This window comes from Ahaetulla prasina, chromosome 10, assembly GCF_028640845.1.
Source record: "Ahaetulla prasina isolate Xishuangbanna chromosome 10, ASM2864084v1, whole genome shotgun sequence".
NCBI classification, from domain to species: domain Eukaryota; kingdom Metazoa; phylum Chordata; class Lepidosauria; order Squamata; family Colubridae; genus Ahaetulla; species Ahaetulla prasina.
In genome coordinates, this window is record NC_080548.1 from 26,232,383 (window position 1) to 26,253,012 (window position 20,630).

The following is a 20,630-nucleotide window of genomic DNA, read 5'->3' on the forward strand; positions in this document are numbered from 1 at the left end:
TCAGAGATCGCCTCCTTTGGGTGCTTCTCCTGCCCCCCAAACAACCGCAAACCCCAACTTTTCCCACTCTCCCCCAATCCCCACCCCTGGCCCTTCGGTTCCAGACGTGGCTGCTTTCTCCTGGGCTTTCTCTCCTGCAGGAGCCCCCACCCCACCCCTCTTGCACCCACCCCCCTCTTGCATATCCCTATCCCCCCCCCACGTCCACCCTGCCCTTCATTCCTTGCATTTCTCCTCTCTGCATTGGGGTGGGTGGGGGGCATTAATAAATAGATGCAAAGAGAGAAGAGAGGCAACTTTTCCCCTCCCTGCAGGTGCAGCAACAGCTCCTGGCTGGACAGATCCCAAACCTCCCCCCCACCCCTTTAACTCTTCTCCTTCTTCCCCCTTCCCCGGTTTCCCCTACGGGGCCCCTTTCCACTCAGCTCTCTCTTGCACTGTGTATTTTCCTGTGCAAAAAAAAAAAAGAAAGAAAGAAAGAAAGGAAAGGAAAGGGGAAAAAAAGGCTGGAATGATGGCAGGGGTGTGTGGGGGGGAGAAGAGAGAGAGAGAGAAAGAAAGAGAAAAGGAGAGAGAGAATGAAAGAGAAGCAGATCGGAGGTCAAGTTTGAAGAGAAGGTTGGAAGCTCCCCCCCCCCTTTCCAGGGGTCTTTGCTACGTTTCCAGAATTACAAGGCAGCAGCCCCCTGTTTCCCCCCAACTCCTGGCCCCCTGCACCTTAAAGACACACATTCTTTGTTCTTTTGCATCTCTCTCTTCCTCCCCCCCCCAGCCAACCTCCTCATCTTCCCGCCACAATGCACACTTTGTGGGAGCTCTACATGGTGTATGTGTGTGTGTGTGTGTCTGTGGGGTGGGGGTAGGTGGCGAAGGATGGACCACTGCAGTCCCTCCTCCCAGCGGATCAGGTAGGTGAGCAGGGTGGGGTGGCTGGCTGGCTTGGCGGCAGTGCAGATAATGGGAAGCTCTGGCGAGGAAGGAAGTTGAGGCTGTAGAAAGGCTAAGGGGGCAGCTAGGTTCATCATCATCATCATTATTATTATTTTAAAAAGAACCATTTATTTAACTCTCCTCTCCGGCCTCTTTCTCTCGAGGGGAGCAGAAACAGTCTGGAGTAAATTGGGGGGAGGGGGAGGAACGGGTGGGAGGGGGTGTTTGGTTCTGCTTGGATTTTCCTTTACGGAAGTTCCCCAAAAGCTGTGCCCACCATTGTAGCCTAAGGCTCAGCACGTCTGAAGCCTTTACCCCCCCACCAACCCGCTGATGCCCTCCTGCCTGTTTTCAGCGGCAAGAATTTGAGATTCTCGGAAAAGAAAACTGCCCTTTCCCCCCCACCTCCCCGCCCGCCCTTCCCCACCACCAATGGAGCAAGAAATCAGAAATCCAAAATAGGTGCATGGATGGATCCTTTCCTGGACTGCGGTGGGAAGAAAGAGATGGGGGAGTTGGGGGGGCTGGGGAGGTGGAGAAACAGGAAAGAAAATAAGGTTCCCCTTCCTTTATATAGTAGAGTTAGGTTTGTGGGGGCGTTATCAAGGGGTGGCGAGGAAAGAGGGTCTCGGAATCGGGGGAGGGGCTTAAAAGATTTTAATGTGATGGTTGCAAAGGAATTCGAGCAATTACAGGTTATTATCTGATTATGCCTTTGACCTCCTGAGTGACAGACCATTGGCATGCTGGCCTTTTTTTATAAAAAAAAAGGGGGGGGGAAGGGGGATTAATGCAGGCAGGGGTGATTCTTTCTCTCTCTCTTTCTCTCTCTCAAACCTCTCCCCCCACTATTTTTGCTTGTCTTCTCTCTCTCTGTCCCTGAATTGTGCTTGCCATTCCATTGCCCGTGTAATTTATTCATCCCAAGATGCACCTCTCTGCAGTTTTCAGGCAGGAATGGGGGAGGGGGGGAAAGAGGAGCTCCGTTCTCCCCCCCCCTCTCTCCTCCCCATCTCCAATGACTGTACATTTTGCTGCTACTTGTTGCCCCTAACCTGCCCTTCTTAGTATAGGAGAAGGGGGCAGGGAGGGGAGGGGGTGCCGGGGGGGGGGTGGGGGAGTGGGGGAGGGAAGCTGGGGATATAGACATTGCGTGGAGCCGGAGTAAAGGCTGAGATTTAGGAGGAGTTGAGTGCGACAGGAGAGGAGGAGGAGGAAGAAGAGGAGGAGGAGGAGCCCAGGGGGAAAAAAAAAGAGAGAGAAATAGCAGAGATTGCTTGGGGTTCAAATTGGGGGGGGGCGTTGTACGTTTTTCAGAGTGTGTGTGTATGTATGTGTGTGTGTGTTGACTGGAACCTGGCAGACTGAATGATCTCAGAAGGCAAGAGAGGGCAGGCGCAGCATGGGGCCGCAGAGCGTGACTTTAGGATAAAGCATAGGACCGCCGAAATGGGGTGGGCCAGGGTTGGGATGTGGCGGGGAAGATGAGCTGCACAAAATCTCCACTTCCAAAAATGCAGCCATCCCTCCATCCATCCCTCCATCCATCCCTCCATCCATCCATCCCTCCATCGTAACTTAAGCTCAGGTAAAGGATTCACAAGTCTTAATTGTGTGTCGGCTTTTTTTCCCCCACCCTTTCCTTTCCTTTTCTCAAGAGCAACTAAGGAGAGAGAGAGAGAGAGAAAGAGATGCAGCACTCAGAGGGTTAATGTCTGGCGGGGCTCCTTGGTGGGGCTGGGGCAGGTCTGGAATTAAAGGGTCAAGGGGGAGAGACCCAGCTGCAGCCTGTCTGTGAAGCCAGACAGGGTCAGAGGTCACGGGCGAGGTCAGGGGTCTCTCTCCGCGTAGCCTCCATTCATTGGCAGAGTTTTCGCCGCGGCATAAATCAGTTTGTCTAGGAGGAGAGCAAGGTCTAGGGGCTATAAACGGGGAGGGGAGCCCTGCACCATGCTGGTAGCGGCTGGAGACGCCGTGGCTTGCTCTTGTCCTTTTATGTAAGGGAACCTTGCTCTTCTCCTGCCCAGAGCTGTTCCCCAACGGCCTCTCCTTTTTTTTTTCCCCCCTTCCTTCCCTTCCCATCCCATAGAGAGCCAGACGTGTTACATGGGCACACGCATGCACACGCAACACGGCAGGCATGGCATGGCATGCACCCTCCGGGAAACTGAACCCGTGTTCATAAACACATCTGCAGTCCTTCAAGGCTACAGAGGCATATGTTCTTCATCAGAGGTGCCAGCTCTTCCGCGCATGCGTGAGCTTGTGCACAGACAGCCTCTCTGCTCAAATGTTCCAGGGTGGGGCATCATCCAGCAGAGCAAGGGACATCGTCTTTGGGCTCCCCCCACTCTCGGGAATCTTGTCTTTGCACAGTCACATTTGAGGAGAACATCTCCCGCGTCATGAGGACCTTACCCAGTTAGAAACAAATGATGATCTAGGTCTCTTAACCTCATTCCTTCAGACCCAGTTGAGGCTCCTAAAAGAGACAGCATTTCCTATCTCTGTATGCGCCACGCAGGTGTTCCTTGGCATTCTCTCTTGGGGCTCCTCTCTCTCTCTCTCTCTCTCTGACCCATCGCTAGTGTGAATTTCGCCCTCTTTGTGTTGGCTTCCATCATTGGTTAACAGAAATGCAGACCGTCCCCTTAAACCTTGACTTATCGGCTCCTTTTAGGTCAGAAAAGCTTTGAAAGCTCAAACTAAGTGGCCTTCAATCTCCCCCCCCCCTCGCCTTTCTCTTTAATGGAGATAGCAGACATCTGGCGAGGAATGGGGAGGTGGAAGAGACATACAGAATCGGTCTTAAGCTTTAAAATAATTTTTTTATGCAGCGAGAAAAGGCAGCATTAATAATAATAATATTAATAATAATAATAATAATAATAATAGGTCCACACCCTTGCCCCATCCAGAAGGAGTTCAGAGCAATGACGGATTACCAAAATGATTGTTCTCCCTATTCCAGGCGATGACGGTGCCCTGTATCCAGCCCTTTTTAGAGGAATAAGGTATACTCGTCTGCTGAAAGTTAAAAAAAAACAAAAACCGATCTCTGGCATCTTTCGTCTTTAATGCAGATGGTGAATGGGGATTAGTTTGGATTAAATACAATAACTGCCCCCCCCCTCACTCTTAAAGGTAGCAGGTTCTCCTGTCGGATTTAACAGTTGATGTATTGATGTGTGTGTATGTGTGTGGTACGAGTCTGCATATATGCATTACTTATTGAAACCCAAGCAATCATTTATGTCTGCCTATATGTATGTATGTATATATATATATATATATATATATATATATGTTTTCTGAGGTTTTCACGGGTGTTTGTATATAGGTCTTTGGTTGTTCGGGTTTTCTCCCGTGTAACATTGGAAGTGTCTTGGCGACGTTTCAGAGCACAGCCAAGCTCCCACCCAATCAGTTCAAACCCCCACTAGCAGTTAAAAGGAAGAAATAGCTGCGATCACACATTGCTCCCAGAAGCACGAAGCTGAAGCCTGAAGATGACGAATGAGACTTGATGACGTCGCCAAGACACTTCCAATTTTACACGGGAGAAAACCCGAACAACCAAAGACCTATATATATATATATATATATAAATAAATATATATATATATATATAAACATATATATATATATATAAATATATATATATATATATATATATACATATATATACATATACATACATATACATATACATATACATATACATATATATATACATATACATATACATATACATATACATATACATATATATACATATACATATATATATATATATATATATATATATATATATATATATATATAATTTGATTGGTATGTTTGTATAAGCTTTCTTGTTACTTAATGCTTTGAGGCCAGATCTTGGGCACAGGAAATTGTAACTGAGTTAAGAGAGAGAGAGAAATATGTGCTTTGTACTCACAGGGCATGCTTTTTATGTCAGGCTTTGGAGAAGATGCGTTTTGGGATCCTCAACAGCTGTATGGCCAAGAGGTTGTTTGCTGGAGGTTTTGTAAAGCGTGGACGTAGAGTCGATTTTTCTCCCGCAACCCCGACCTAGAGAAATAACAAAGCTTGCAGTCTTAGATAGTCTCAGCAGTGCCTCCACCCCTATTTTCAGGCTCATCCTAAAGCCAGAACTAGAGCTCTTGATCAGCTCTACAACGAACCGGGGTTGTAGCTGCATGGGTGAAACTGAGTTAAGGAGAAATTGCAACCAAGCAGGAACCTGGGGGGTGGGAGGTTAGGGGGAGGAGATTGGAAGGAAGAGAAATATTGCACCAGTCTCATCACCTTGCCTGTTCTCCTCCTCTTCGTCTTCGTCATCCCTTCGCTCTCTCTCTCAGTCTCCCTACCTTTTCTTTTAAGTTTCCCAGATCCCTGGCCCATATCTGTGCTTACAGAAGATGGGATTAAACCTGTCATTCAGTGGAAGGTGCCAAGGGGTCGTTTCATATTTCTCTTTGTTGCCAACGCAGCTACCACCGATGCCTTCTGGATCTGTGAAGCTACCGTGCCAGTAATTTCTAGCGCCCTCCCCTCCCCCCCCCCGGTCATGTGGGTGACGGCTGCAGAAAGGGGAGTTTTCTAATCTATTCTAGCTCGTATGAGGAAGATTAGTTGGGGGACCTGGCGAAAGAGGGGAGTTTTCAGAGATTTTAAGGAACGTGGCGGAAAGGGTTGCCTTATCTCACGGCCGTGGGCTGAAGCTTGGAGTCCCACAGCCGAAGAAATATATTTTGTCTGTATCTCTCTCTTGAAATCTGTCCCATGTCCGAACGTCATGGCTGGTCCGCCGTGGCCCCGCTGCCTCTGTTTCCCCATCTGGACTGAAACGCGGACATTGCTGTAATGCATGTCCATCAATTGCTTCAGTTCGGCCATCTCCTCGTCTCCACCTTTGTCTCCCCATTCACACCCATCGCAACCGAGAGACCGCCTTCTGTGTCTCCCTATTCACCCACCACCCTTATAGGGAACTGATCCCTTCTAACTAGGACTACTCTCCCCACTCATCCATCCTTATTCATTCCTTAGGCTCCGCCGTGTGATGCCTTCAACCTTCTACTGTCGCCGTCATTATTTTGTTTTTGTTTTTATCCATTCTCGAGCCTATGATCTTACCTTGGGCATTTGCTTCTGCATCCGCCTGTGCTACTCATCCATTTCACCACTGCACCATTTTCCACCCGGTTTTATATACTCCGTTTCTGCCAGCTCATGCCAGACGTTAGCCAGATGAGGTCTGCAGCATGACCCCCTCCATCTTGCCCTGTCTTGTCTCTTCTTTCTGCTTGCTCCCATTCTTCTTCACCTCCCTGATGTTAGCACAACCATGAATAGAGAGTGTATGTGCTCCTAGTTTTAAACCCTCCCTGGTTTGGTTTCACGCTGCTAGAAAGACAGACTTGGGAAGAGGGAATATGCATAACTACTATAGTACTGTCGTGGGTTTCCCTTCTGTCTTCCCTCCCCAGTAGTTGTTGATTTGTAGGTTGCAGTTCCAGCTTAGGGGAGAAAAACAATTTCCTCCTCTTAACAATAAATATCAGGATAAGTACTGGAAGAAATGACCCTAAAAGAGAAGGCCAAAAGGTCTCTCTTCTTACTAATAAACATTTTTTTAATATTAGGCCTCATGTTTGCAAAGGTTTCTACAGCTTCTCTTCCTTTTTTTATTCCTTCTAACCGTCTGGGAGTTGCAAGGAAGAAACGATTTAATTGTTGGGCCCTGTCTGCTTTGTATTATAAAACCTCTCTGCGAGGAGAAGGCTACCTTAAGGATGTCAGATTGTTCCTTTTCTCTCTGGTGGTTCCCAGTTTAGTCCTAAGTACCGTTGCTGTTTATTTTTTCCCCAAAGCTTTCATGCAACATAAAAGAGGACCTTAATTGGAAAGGTGGCTGTCTCTGTTCCTGAGCTTGGTAGGGATACCAAAGTGTTTCTAATTGGAAATTGGGGTTTTATGGTTGTCTGGAAAACTGAAGAGGAGGTAATATGGGGCAAGGGAAAATACTGTGATTAACAAAGCGTAGTCTGGGGTATCTATTAATATGATTAGGTGCAGTTTTTCTTCTCTGTTTGGGCCAATTCCACTGTTCATAGCAAAAGCAATAAGACTTATATACCACTTTTACAGTGCTTTTACAGCCCTCTCTAAGCCAGGGGGTCTCCATCCTTGGTCCCTTTAAGACTTGTGGACTTCAACTCCCAGAGTTCCTCAGCTAGCTTTGCTCTGGGAGTTGAAGTCCCCAAGTCTTAAAGGGACCAAGGTTGGAGTCCCCTGCTCTAAGCAGTTTACAGAGTCAGCCTATTGCCCCCAACAATCTGGGTCCTCGTTTTACCCATCCTCGGAAGGATGGAAGGCTGAGTCAACCTTGAGCCTGGTTCAAGGATTCGAACTGCCAAATCGCAGGTAGCCAGGTGGTCAATGATGCTAAGCATGGAACCAGATGGTAGGGAAGTTCTCTTGAAACAGGACTGGCTATCGGGGTGCTTTCTTCTGCAGATGCCATCTTTCCCCTACTTTGTTCTCCAGATGTGTTGGGCTCCCACACAGCGGTCCCAGCTTTCAGCCATCTTGGCAAGGAACGTGGGCTCCCAACAACTCCTATGGAAAGCAATGCTGAAGAAAGGACGGCATATAATCGTTTGGTCATGGGGAAGCAGAGGAAACAGACCGCTTGATGTTCTATAGACATCAGATGTCTTGCTGCAAACATGGAGTTCCAGCATTGGCATGATTACCGCACCACCAGTCGGTGCTCATTCGGTGTCGTTACCTTGTTGAAGTGGATGAGTTTCCTACACTGGCTAAACATACACACCAGGAAGGCTCCAGGAAGGCTCTGTTTCAAGCCATCCCATCCGGTTATTATTAAAGGAGCTGGTTAATACCTGTGGAGAAAGGATTCCCTTGCTTGAGCTTAGCTCAAGACACAATGCCCTGTTTCATACCTCATGCTATGCCAGAAGGGGTTGTTTGCTTTTCACTCTGTCTGCTCCACATACGTAGCCATTGTGGCTCATAATCCACAGTTTATGACTTCGCAAGTTGTGTGCATTTGGCTAATTGTGATTTATTCCGCAAACAGTGGTTTTGGCAAGCTGCGGTGTGGAACCATCCATAAAGCTCTCTTGCCTTAAAGAACAACAACATAGCTTCTCTGATCAAGAGGCTTTTTGCTCAGTTTTCCAAAAATTTGAACGGAGGTTCCCATCATAATTTTGTTTCCTCCATTGGCAACTAGCTTAACTAAATGTTGTCTTCAAACCTGAATGATGAGATGACATTGCTTTCTGGACAGAAAGAGGAAAAAGTACCCTTTTGTCTGAATAATTTGCAGAATTGGACGTTGGTACTGGGGCCTTATAAGCCAGGTCAGCCTAGTTAAATAGTCGGCCTAGTTTAAAAAAAGCCACAGGATTTTGAACATAGAAGGGGCATCCCAGGCTTGGCAACTTGAAGACCTGTGGACTTCAACTCCCAGAATTATTCTTGGCTGGCTGGGGAATTCTGGGAATTGAAGTCCACAGGTCTTAAAAGTTGCCAAGGTTGCTCTATAGCAGGGGTCTGCAACCTTGGTCCCTTTAAGACTTGTGGACTTCAACTCCCAGAGTCCCTCAGCCAGCAAAGGGACCAAGGTTGGAGACCCTGCTATAGAGCATTCTAGTCAAAATCCAGATTCTTGTGAAGCCGAGAGCAAAATTATAGCTGGATATGGGTTTTCGTGGAATACTTCCTTTGGGATAGCATCCTCCTGCCCAGAGTTAGGGAGATTGTGTGGGAAGATTTTAAAAGTCAGAATCCACATGTATAAGAAAAATATTTTGGTCTTGGCCTCTCTCGTAAGACCTTGGAAAGCACCTGGGTTTATATGCACCAAGCCATATTGTACCATACCAATATAAAATATATTATTTATTTATTTATTTATTTGATTTCTATATCGCCCTTCTCCCGAAGGACTCAGGGCGGTGTACAGGCAACTACTATATGTAGTTCAGGATTCAACTGTGGATGCTCTTGAGCTTGGTTGTTTAACCTGATAGTTAACCAAAGATTCCACAAGCCATACCATATTTGGTTTGGCTTTCATTGAGCATAGTAATGGTATGGAAACCAGGATTTAGGGTTTAGCATGTTGTGCGAACTCAGGCGAATCATGGCATATTCCTGCAAACCATAACCAAACCAAACATGGTTTAGCCTAGTGTGTGGATTGGGAAAATGCTATGAGACTGCTATATGGGTGATGTAAGCACCATAGTGTGAACTTCCCATGCTCATGCACAATTTATTGCACAGTGAGTAGTGACAAGAAGCAAAGTGGTAGTAGGTGGACTTTTTTTGTGTGTGTGCCTCTGGTGACATTTGATTCATATCTTATGCAATTTTATCTACCCCCTGAAACTCGGTGGATTCTGGGCGGCCTTACCGAATTTAAAAAGAGTGGAAATCAGAACAGCAGTCAATTTGGTAAACCAAACCCGTGGTCTCCTGTCCAGTTTGAGTGTAAGAAAATGGCTAAGGTGGGTTGAATAAATAAGCCAAGGTGTGGGGAGAAATTAACCGGGTGGATTTTAATGTGTGGAAGATCTATATTTGAATAGGGAGGAAAGTTGCAGAATTTCTGACTTGCATTTGCAATAAATAGGGAGGTGTTTGGTATTCCTTGCCACATTGCTATTCCCCTGTCCTGCTCTAGGCTCGGTTATCCTTGCTCCCCTTCATCTGAGTGGCCAAATTTTTTGGCTCTTTTACTGGCCATGTCTTTCATGTACCATTGAACATGGGAATGTAATACGTACCATTTGCCCTAGAGGTTGCGGGAGTTCAAGAACCAGGATCACCTCTGTGTGGGCCTGTGCTTTTGTAGCCTGGGGGCTGTGCGTGGGAGCATTACAGCCCACCAGCCACTTCCCCCCCTCCCCGCATTTTGCACATGGATTTTAATTTTTTTACCTGTAATTCATTGCCATTCATCTGCGGCTGTGTGCATCCGTCAACCAGGCGATGTATGCATTTTACCCTTTGTCTGCATCAGCGGGTAGCATGCATATATAACCCTGCAAATCACTATGTGAACTGGCCACCTGGCTCTCCAGAAGCCTTTCCTGGCTGCATGCGGGTGTTTCCCAGCCAGCTATCATGCATGCAACATATATTTATTTATTTATTTACACACACACACACACACACACACACACACACACACACGGGTGGGGTGAGTGGGGGGGCTGTGGCTTTACTGTTGTAGTATCAGGTGCTAGACTGATTCTCAAGGGACTTTGCCCCAACTCCGCCTGGAGTGTCTGCGTCTCAGCCTTTCACCCCCCCCCTCCCCAAGATCCCCCTTCAGGGGTCAGGGATTGCCAGTGAGACAGTCTGCCGCCATGGCAACAAGGCCTAACACAGGCTTCAGCTCCCCCTTAACCCTTCCAGGCCCAGCCCTCGCTCTAACCCCCCCTCCCTCCCTCCCCTTTTAGTTCTCATTCATCAACTTTGCTAAAATCTGCCATTGCGATTTATTTTAGTGGATCCCATGAATGCAGGACCTCTTTCTTCCGTTCCTATGACATCGGTGTTGCCTAAACTATTGGTATTGCCAAACTAAAAGATCTGGATCTTATAGTCCCTTGCATCTCAGCTTCGCCATTAACGTACACAACCCGTGAAGATACACACACATAAATACACAATCCCTTTCCGATTCTTTTGTGTCTTAAAAGCAGGCAAGAAAAGTTCAGATTTTTCCACCAATCTTTTTTTCTTTCTTTCTTTTTCTTTTTTTGAAAAGGCTAAAAGTCCCAAATCAACAACTGCCTTAGAAGGAGGACTATCCAGGGCCTGGTGAATTCATTAAAAACTAGAAATATACTTTTCAACCGCTTCCTTTTTTTTTTTTTTTTTACTGGCTAGACTTGCTGCAGATAACAATGGAATTCGGACTTCTTTCTTTTCTTTTTTTTTTTAAAGAGGTGGGGGATGGGAGCGGAGGTGTCAAATTATGTTTCTGGATTTACTTCTGACCAGTTTGCTTTTCTGTCGTCATGGCCTTCAACCTTGGCTAAATAAGATTGCTCGGGGACCAGCCAGCTAAGGCATAATACGGAGGCAATCCGTACAAGAGCTAAACCTTGTTTGTTTTTAAATGCAAGAGAAACCGGCAAGTCTAGCAAAGTTTCTTTGGCTTGTCGGGTCGGGGCTGTGGGCCTCACCAGAAGCCATTTCTAGTCCCTGCCTCTTTTCTTCTCCCAAATATTTTTTTTGGTTTTGTTTTTTTTAAAGTGTACCTATTTTTACTCTTAACAAATGTTGGGATGTCATGAGAAACCATCCACTGACAATAAGCAGCAGCTGCTTTGATTTAAAAGGGTTGACGGAAGAAGGGAAAGAAAAGGTATGCAGGAAAAAGAGGGATGAGATGTGAATTTTAAAATAGCTACCCCTTAAAAGTTGGCTTATGGGACTTTTTAACCGGAAGGAGAACCAGTCCTAACTTAGTTCAACTCTTTGCAAATATCAAGGGATGTGAAGGTATAAATCCAAGCAGTCCTTGGCTTACAGCAATTCATTTAGTGGCCGTTCAAAGTTGCTACAGCACTGGAAAAAAAGGTGACTTATGACTGTTTTTCACACTTAACGACCGTTGTAGCATCATCCCCACGGTCACCTGATCAAAATTCAGATGCTTGGCAACTAAAACTCATATTTACGACAGTCGCAGTGTCCCCACCTGACAACCAAAGTCACTGGGGAAGCCAGATTGGCTTAACAGCCGTGTCGCTAATTTAACAACTCGCAGTGCTTCACTTAAATGTGGCAAGAAAGGTCATAAAACGGGGCAAAATTCCCTTAACAATTGTCTTGCTTAGCGATGGAAATTTTGGGCTCAATTGTGGTTGTAAGTTGAGGACTACTCGTATAGAGGTCTTTCTACAGTATTTTCCAGGTAGATGGAAAAGGGAAAAGGATCTTCACAGGTGTGATTTTAAGGAGGGGAGGGGTGGAGCTGTGATGTACTTTGGTTCTCCAGCAAAGACCACAAGTGGAAAGTCGTAATCCTACAAGAAGGCTTAATGCTCTAGCTTTATTTTTATTTATTTTGTTTAGTTCTATTATTCTTCCCAGGGTTGGGAAGAAAAGTTTCTGCCGCTGTTCGAAACAACAGACTGAAACCAGCAGCTTAGCGGGAGAAAGTTGTGTGCTTCTGAGGTATCTTACAAATCGGCTCAATTAGTTGGTATTAACAAAAGCCCCCCCCCCCCCTTTGCTCTAGTGATTAAGGCACCAGGCTAGAAAGCAGGAAGCCCCGTGAGTTCAAGTCCTGTCTCAGCCATGAAAGCCAACTGGGTGACTTTGGGCCAGTCGTTCTGTCTCAGCTCAACCCACCGCACAGGGCTGTTGTTGTGAAGAAAATAGGAAGAGGAGGAAGGTGTGTTGGTTATGTTTGTTGCCTTGAGTTATTTGTAAAAAATAATAAAGGCGAGGTATAAATTAAATAAATCCAGAGGGAAAAATGCCTTGTTACTCATTGCTAGCAGTTGTTGTATTTTCTTCCTTTATTATTGTTAGTTGTATGGGAACTGCTGCAAGAGATGAAGGTGGCCCCATGTATCTATCTGTCTGTCTGTCTGCCTGTCTGTCTGTCTGTCTGTCTGTCTGTCTGTCTGTCTGTCTATCTATCACCTCTCTCTTCTCTCTCTCATCTATCAATCACCTATTTATAATCTATCTATCATCTCTGTCTATCACCTCTCTCTTTTTCTCTCTCTCTCATTTATCACCTCCTTCTTTCCTTCCTTCCTTCCTTCCTTCCTTCCTTTCTTTCTTTCTTTCTTTCTTTCTTTCTTTCTTTCTTTCTTTCTTTCTTTCTTTCTTTCTTTCTTTCTTTCTTTCTTTCTTTCTTTCTTTTTCCCTCAAAGCCCTAGAGTTCAATTTATTAATTTACAGGCTTTTCTGGGATTTATGTAAGAATTGCAAGAAAAAAGAACTACAGCAATTACTGTTAATAGTAGTTGATGCTGTTTCTGCTACTATTAAGTCAAAGCTACAAGCCAGCTTCACATCTGAGAGTAAAACTTAAGCAGTAACTGGCTTTTGGTGTCACCTCATAAGCTGCCTTGCTCTCCAGGCATTTCCTTAAAAAAAAGAAGAAAAAAGTGGGAGCCCATTCTAGAAGGAAAAGTTGAGAAAGAGCTCACCTGTACAGGTACTCCTCTACTTAAGACACAATTGAGCCCAAAAGTTCTATTATTGCTAAGCGAAATATTGAAAAGTGAGTTTTGCATCATTTTACCATCTTTTTTGCCACAGTTGTTAAATCAGTAACACGGTTGTTAAGTGAATCCGGCTCCTCGAATTGACTTTGCAGGTCAGAAGGTTACGAAAGGTGGATTACATGACCCCGGGACATTGCGACCGTCCTAAATATGAGTCCGTTGCCAGGCTGACTTTTGGAATTTTGACCATGTGACCATGCTGCAGTGGCCGTAGGTGTGCAAAATGCCCATGAGTCACTTTTTGTGAGTGCCCTTTGTAACGGTCACTAAACGAACTTTTGGAAGCCGAGAGCTGCCTGTATTTGAAAGAGAGGCATTGCCAAAGAGCAGGCCCCACCACTGAGAAGGCCCCGTGGCTTTCCTAGTTCCAACTTAGGAAAAAGCAAGCCCCCCCCCCCCCTGCGTAAGCTGAAATTTGTAAGGGGCGAGACATTTCTTTAACTAATGGGTCAGAGTCAAGGATGGGTGGTGGTGGTCTGCTTTTTCTACTAGCAGCCAAACTCCATTGAACACATGTCCTGTACTGGTGGTGGGCCAGTCTGGAGAGTGGGCTTTCTTTTGTCTTCCTTTTTGTTCTGTCTCATTCCTCCTCCTCCTCCCCCCCCCATTCTTTTCACTCTGTTCTTTCCTCCTGGTTTCCCCCCCCCCCTCTCTCTCTACTTCAGAAGAGGCAGTCACCTTTATCAGAGGTCTGAGCTGTTCATTTGCAAAAGTCCCTCTCCCCTGCCTGCCCCACAGGTTTCCCCCCCCCCCCCCACTTTTCTCAGTCCTTTTCCACTGCCCCCTGCTGGTTCTCCCCCCTTTCCTGCCGGATGTGTGAATTGATCACTTGCAGAAGACTTTCTCTCCCTTGCCCCCCCCCCCAATCCCCAGGCTTCTTCACTGTGGCTGGTGCAGCCCTTGGAGGGTTGGGGGGGCTTTTGAGTCCCATCCCCCCCACACCCGCCTGTGACCTGTGCTCCCCCAGCCTTTCAGAAACCTCTTGTTCTCTCAAGCTGGTTCTCCCTTTTTCTCTCTTGTTGTTCTTCCCATCAAGGCTTGTCTGGGGAATGGCCTGACACTGATGAAGAAATAGCCCCAACAAGCTAAATTTCGCACCGCGCCTCTCTTTTTGAGTTCATGTTCAGCCAGAAAAAGTAACCAGGTTAAAAGTAACCTTCAGCCAGAAAAAGTAACCAGGTTAATCTGTTGCCGGAGGGGGGGGGAGAAAACAGGAATTTGCAGCATCTTAAAGACACGGTATGTCATAAGGAACAAGATTATGGGGCAGAGAGCTTGTCCTGGTAATGTTTTTTAGGGTGCTAGAAGAGTCCATTACAGGTAGCAACGGTCATGTATAGGAACCAGTTGCCAAGCACCTGAATTTGCATCACGTGACCATGGGGATGCTGCAGCGGTCATAATAGTGAAAAACGGTCATCAGTCAGATTTTTCACTGCTGTTGTAACTTTGAACGGGTCAGTAAATGAACTGTTGTAAGTCGAGGACTGCCTGTAATACAATCTGAAAATGAAGCAACGTATTTTTTAAAAAAAATCCTTGAAGGAGAGCTTAAACTCCCTTCCCTGTGTCTGATATATGTTGCCCAGCTTATTATTATTATTATTTACTTTATTCATTAAACATGAAACTCAGTCAACTGAACATTCAAAAAGGCATCACAAATATCACTGACTGGTTGATAATGGTTGATACGAGTTGCTGCCAGCATCCTAGGTATCAACCAAGTACCTTCTTAAGATGTACGATGTTCCAAGTAATGCAGTTTTTTGCTATTATTATTATCTTTATTCATTAAACATGAAACTCAGTCAACTGAACATTCAAAAACGCATCACAAATACCATTGACTGGTGCTAATGGTTGATACAGGTTGCTGCCAGCATCCTAGGTATTATTATTAATAATAATCATAATAATAATAATCTTTATTCATTAAACATGAAACTCAGTCAACTGAACATTCAAAAAGGCATCACAAATACCATTGACTGGTGCTGATGGTTATTATTATTATTATTCAATTTGTATTCATAATATAATTTGTATTGTTTATTCAATTTGTATGAATAAGTTACAGGCCAACAATGGAAAATAAAAACCATTTTTGTCACTTATATGATGAAGGAGGACCTCCCACTCTTTAACAGCCAACTTAAAAAGCAATTACTCCAGGGGTGGGTTTCACATATTGTTGCCACCGGTTCGCACGCGCCTTCTGCGCATGCGCTATTCTCCCACGGATGCGCTTTGCTCTTGCATGCGCCTTCCGCATATGCGCCCGACCTTGAAAACATGGCTAAAATAGGACAGCATTATGTCCGGGCAGGTGGCACTACCGGTTCGTCCGAACCAATCAGAACCGGCTGAATACCACCTCTGAATTACTCCCTATTATATAGATCTACTGCTCTGCACTTCTCTTCATTTCCTTGGCTGAATCTGGTATCTTGATAAAAAAGAGTGTTCCTTGTGACCCAATGTACTTGCATTTCTACCCTTCTTAGTGTGATAGGCTCTCTCCAATTCCCTGCTGGTCTGTGTCCTCCATCAGTGGTTTTAATGAGGTTGTCTGGATTTTAAGTAAGAATAGTCCTATCCCTCCCCTCATATCTAAAAACTGAAGATAGATTCTGCAGATTCTCTGCACTTTGGAGGAAAAAAATGTGCAGAGAAGAGCAACTAGGACGATTTAGGCTAAAACATACAAAGAACAGTTGCAGGAACTGGGTATGGCTAATCTAGAGAAAAGAAGGACTAGGGGTGACAGGATAACAGTATTCCAGTATTTGAGGGGCTGCCACAAGGAAGGGGAGGGTGGTCAACTGATTTTCCAAGGCACCAGAAGATAAGACAAGAAACATTGGATGGACACTATAATCAAGGAGAGAAACAACTTGGAATTAAGAAGAAACTTCCTAACAGTGAGGACAATTAACCAGCAGAACAGCTTGCCTCCAGAAGTTGTGGGTACTTCATTTCTGGAGGTTTTTAAGAAGAAACTGGACAGCCACTTGTCTCAAATTGGATAAGGTCTCCTGCTTGAGTGGGGGGGGGGTTGGACTAGAAGATCTCCAATATCTCTTCCAGCTCTATTCTCATTGATTGAAGTTTACCAGCTGCATAAGGAAAAGTGCTTTGCTTTGAAACTGGGCTAGAAGGGCCACCTGAAATATGAAGCAGGGTGCCCGTGTATGAATGCAAGCCAACAGTCCTTCCAGTTTGTGGGGCAGAAAGTTGGCCGACCCTAGGATGCAGTGTGGTCCCTGTCTTGGTGCTTTAAAATTCCAGATAATTTGGAGACGGAAATTGGTTTTATTCCAATCCAGATAATTCCCTGGGACGAAAGCAGGAAGACAAACTGGTGTGTTTGTGTGTTCGACAGGGGTAAATGCTGATAAAGGTCAAGGATGTGGAGTGTCTGGATTCAACAAAAGTGAGGAGGCGAAGATCTCACGTTGCCATCTTTGCGATTTTTTAGTTGCTTTGAAGCCCTCTGAGCTGTTACGTTAATTTTCAACCACATTTTTTTGAAACAGCGTAATAACTTACAGATGCGTAGTGTTGTATTTGACTTTGCTTCAGGACTTCTGGACACTTTGGAAGTGATTTGAGAGAAGAGCTTCAAGCCTTCTACCAGCACGGTTCTTCCTGCTTTCTTTAAAATAGCCTTATCTTTTTACACTACAGCTCTAAAAGCAAAGCAATTCTTTCTGGATTGATTTACATAATAACTCTTAAAGGAAGCCACAATGTTCTCTCAGGCTCCAGCAAGGGAGTGGTCCAAGCTGAACGAGGGAGCATTTTCCTTGATTGCAGAACGTAGAGCTTTTCAAGGCTAAAATCAAGATGATGTTGAAGATGCTACAGTACTGAGAAAAGTTGTCATCTTGGATCTTAGAGAAGAGATTTTCTCTTAAGAACTGAAAGCATTAGATTAGATCCGTGTTTCTCAACCTTGGTCATGGCTGGCCTGGGAAATTCTGGGAGCTGAAGTCCATACATCTCAAATCTGCCAAGGTCGAGAAAGCTCTGGGATAGATGGGCAAACAGATCGGGTTCAGTCATTGGACATGCTCTTAAGGTGATTTTATTTGGGCTTCTTCAGGCTGAAAAGTTTTATGGGGAAGGAAACCACTGCATTTTTAAACCATAGTTTGGGTTTTGCCTACAGTGGAAACTTAGAAATAGTCTGAGACAGGGGTCTCCAACCTTGGTCCCTTTAAGACTTGTGGACTTCAATTCCCAGGGTCCCTCAGCCAGCAAAGCTGGCTGAGGAATTCTGGGAATTGAAGTCCACAAGTCTTAAAGGGACCAAGGTTGGAGACCCCTGGTATGAGAGACAGATGTGCTTCCTGTTTTTCAATGGCTGTACTCTAAAATGTAAGCGTGTTTGAAGAAATATTTCCTCATTAGTGTTTCCTTATGAATAGAATAGAATAGAATAGAATAGAATAGAATAGAATAGAATAGAATAGCAGAGTTGGAAAGGACCTTGGAGGTCATCTAGTCCAACCCCCTGCTTAGGCAGGAAACCCTACACCACTTCAGACAAATGGTTATCCAACATTGTCTTAAAAACTTCCAGCATTTACAACTTCTGGAGGCAAGTAGTTCCACTGGTTAATTGTTCTAACTGTCAGGAAATTTCTCCTTAGTTCTATACAGGAACATGAAGGAGAAATAGGAGCATTTTTGGCTCCTAAATGTATACCTTATGCATTGAAGGGACATTGATATGGTGATCTTAAATATTCAAGAGATTGAGAAATTCTATGTTTCATTTTACGATAAAAACAGGGTATTCACCCTTGAGGTTGTAAAGAGAGGAGCTCGAAAGCACGTTCATCACAAGTCTGTTTAGTGGGCCGTAAAAAGTCAGTTTTGCTCCTGTGTTTTTTAAAAAAGTGAAGCCATTTTTTAATTGAGTCCAAATCCTAATAATTTTGTGGCAGCAGTATGGAATAAATAACTCCTCTGAAAGAGAGTGTTCCCTTGCCCTAACTGTTCAATCTGATTTGGGATATTGGGATTCCCTACTAATCTTAAGAGGAACGCAGTGGCTAAGACGCTGGGCTTGTCGATCGGAAGGTTGGCAGTCCAGCGGTTCGAATCCCTAGTGCCGCCGCGTAATGGGGTGAGCTCCCGTGACTTGTCTCGGCTTCTGCCAACCTAGCAGTTCGAAAGCACATAAAAAAATGCAAGTAGAAAAATAGGGATCACCTTTGGTGGGAAGGTAACAGCGTTCCGTGCGCCTTTGGTGTTGAGTCACGCCGGCCACATGACCACGGAGACGTCTTCGGACAGCGTTGGCTCTTCGGCTTTGAAACGGAGATGAGCACCGCCCCCTAGAGTCGGGAACAACTAGTACATATGTGCGAGGGGAACCTTTTATCTTTACCTTAGTAATCTAACATTTCAATATGCGAAATATTCTGAACTTTCACAAAACCTGCTTAAATGTTATTAAAAATTAAAACACAACAGGGCAAAGAAACAAGCACATGTAACTTCTTTCCTCCATTGGCGCAAGCAGCGTTTGAGAAAAAGAAAGGAACTTGCTTTTAAGTTTCGAGATGGGGGGGGGGCGAAGAGTTCAGAGTGGGCTGATTTTGGAATGATTGAAATAATGGAGAGGTCAGTACTGTAAGCAAGATATTTTTTTTTCCTCTCCCTCTACAGGTAGTCCTTGGCTTACAGCTACAATTGGGACCGGAAGTTCTGTCACTAAGCGATGTGGTCATTAAGTGAGTTGTACCCAATTTTACAATCTTTTTTTTTTTTTTTTTTGCTGCGGTTATTAAGTCAGTTCGGCTTCCTTCATTGATTCCCGCTTGTCGGAAATCATGTTGCAGCTGTCCTAAAAACAATTGCCAAGTGTCTGAATTTTTAGCATATGATCGGGGGACGGACGGACGGACGGACGGACGCTGAGATAAGTAAGTGCGAGGTCTGGATGCAAGTCCTTTTTTTCCACACACACCCCCCAGCGGCATCGCAACTTTGAATGGTTGTTAAATGAATGACCGTAAGGCAAGGGCTGCTTGTCGTATTGTGATATTGTGACTCCAAGCTCTCAGAACGGGTAGCCCATCATGCTAATTTAGCGGGAATGCATTTCCTGCAGGTGCATTCAAAAACGTTACACACCTACACAAACCAGCAGAATACGTGAAGCTGAAATGATGCTGTGAAGTATCAGGTCCTTGGGGTGGGGGGAGGAAATATATATATTATATTTTTCAGACTACAAGATGCACTTTTTTGTCTCCCAGAAGGGGGCGAAAATGTCTGTGTGTCTTATAGACCAGAGGTCTCCAACCTTGGTCCCTTTAAGACTTGCGGACTTGAAGTCCGCAAGTCTTAAAGGGACCAAGGTTGGAGAAACCTGTTATAAACCGAACATTGCCGAAGTCCCGTCCACCTGTCAGCCATTTTTTTGGGCCTCCGCCCGCCGTATTTTCGGGCCTTTTTTTGGGGCCCATTTTTGAGGCTTTTTTCGGCCTGTTTTTGAGGCTTTTTTGGTCCTTTTGGAGGCTTCTTTGGCCCGCTTTCAGGGCTTTTTTCAGCCTGTTTTTGAGGCTTTTTTGGGCCCGTTTTTTTTTTGGAAGAACAGGCTAAAAAAAGCCTCGAAAACGGGCCAAAAAAAAAATAAATCCCAGAACAGGCCGGGGAAAAAAAAATATTGGAAAAGGCCCTGAAAAAAAGGGAGGCCAAAAACTTTTTTTTCTTATATTCCTCTTCTAAATTTAGGTGCGTCTTACAGTCCGAAAAACATGGTATATATTTATGGTAGGCAGGAAAGCAGAAAGGGCTAGCAGAATTGTTTGCTTCATTCTGCTGTGCTTGTTGCAATGCCTGAACGTGATTAGATGCTTGCACCAAAGAAGAGCGATGTGTCCTGAGGAGGGACAGAAAGTTGGCATTTGTGCCAACCCATAGGACAGGGGTCAGCAACATGCGGCTCTGGAGCCGCATGTGGCTTTTTCACCCCTCTGCTGCAGCTCCCTGTCAGTCAAAATATGCATCACAACCACCGATGTGCCACACCCGCCGGCACATGATTTATTGAGCTTTTCAACCCCTGGTAGGCCAAGCATGGATAAATCCAAGAAAAGAAAAGTTTCAGAGGAAAACAGAACATTTAATTCAACTATATTTGCCAGTTTTGTGGCCGCTCAAGAAATAGTCTTGAGCACAGGAAAGGTTTTGTGGCTCCCGGTGTTTTCTTTTCTGTGGGAAATGGGTCCAAATGGCTCTATATGAATGTTTACGGTTGCAGACCCCTGGTTTAACCCTATGTGATTCTATAAACACTGCAACCCCAATGCAGGTATTTCTCGACTTACAACAGTTCATTTAGTGACCTGTCAAAGTTACAACGTCACTGAAAAA

At 45.1% G+C, this 20,630-nt stretch overlaps 1 protein-coding gene across 1 annotated transcript in view; it reads left to right on the plus strand.

Annotated features, from left to right (window-relative positions):
• The window catches only part of SPACA6 (sperm acrosome associated 6), an 87,122-nt gene that overhangs the window by 577 nt on the left and 65,915 nt on the right, over positions 1 to 20,630 (plus strand). Inside the window, exon 2 of the mRNA XM_058195613.1 lies at positions 18,918 to 18,982. The gene's annotated coding sequence lies outside the window, so the exon portion shown is untranslated. The remainder of the gene's footprint in view (positions 1 to 18,917; positions 18,983 to 20,630) is intronic.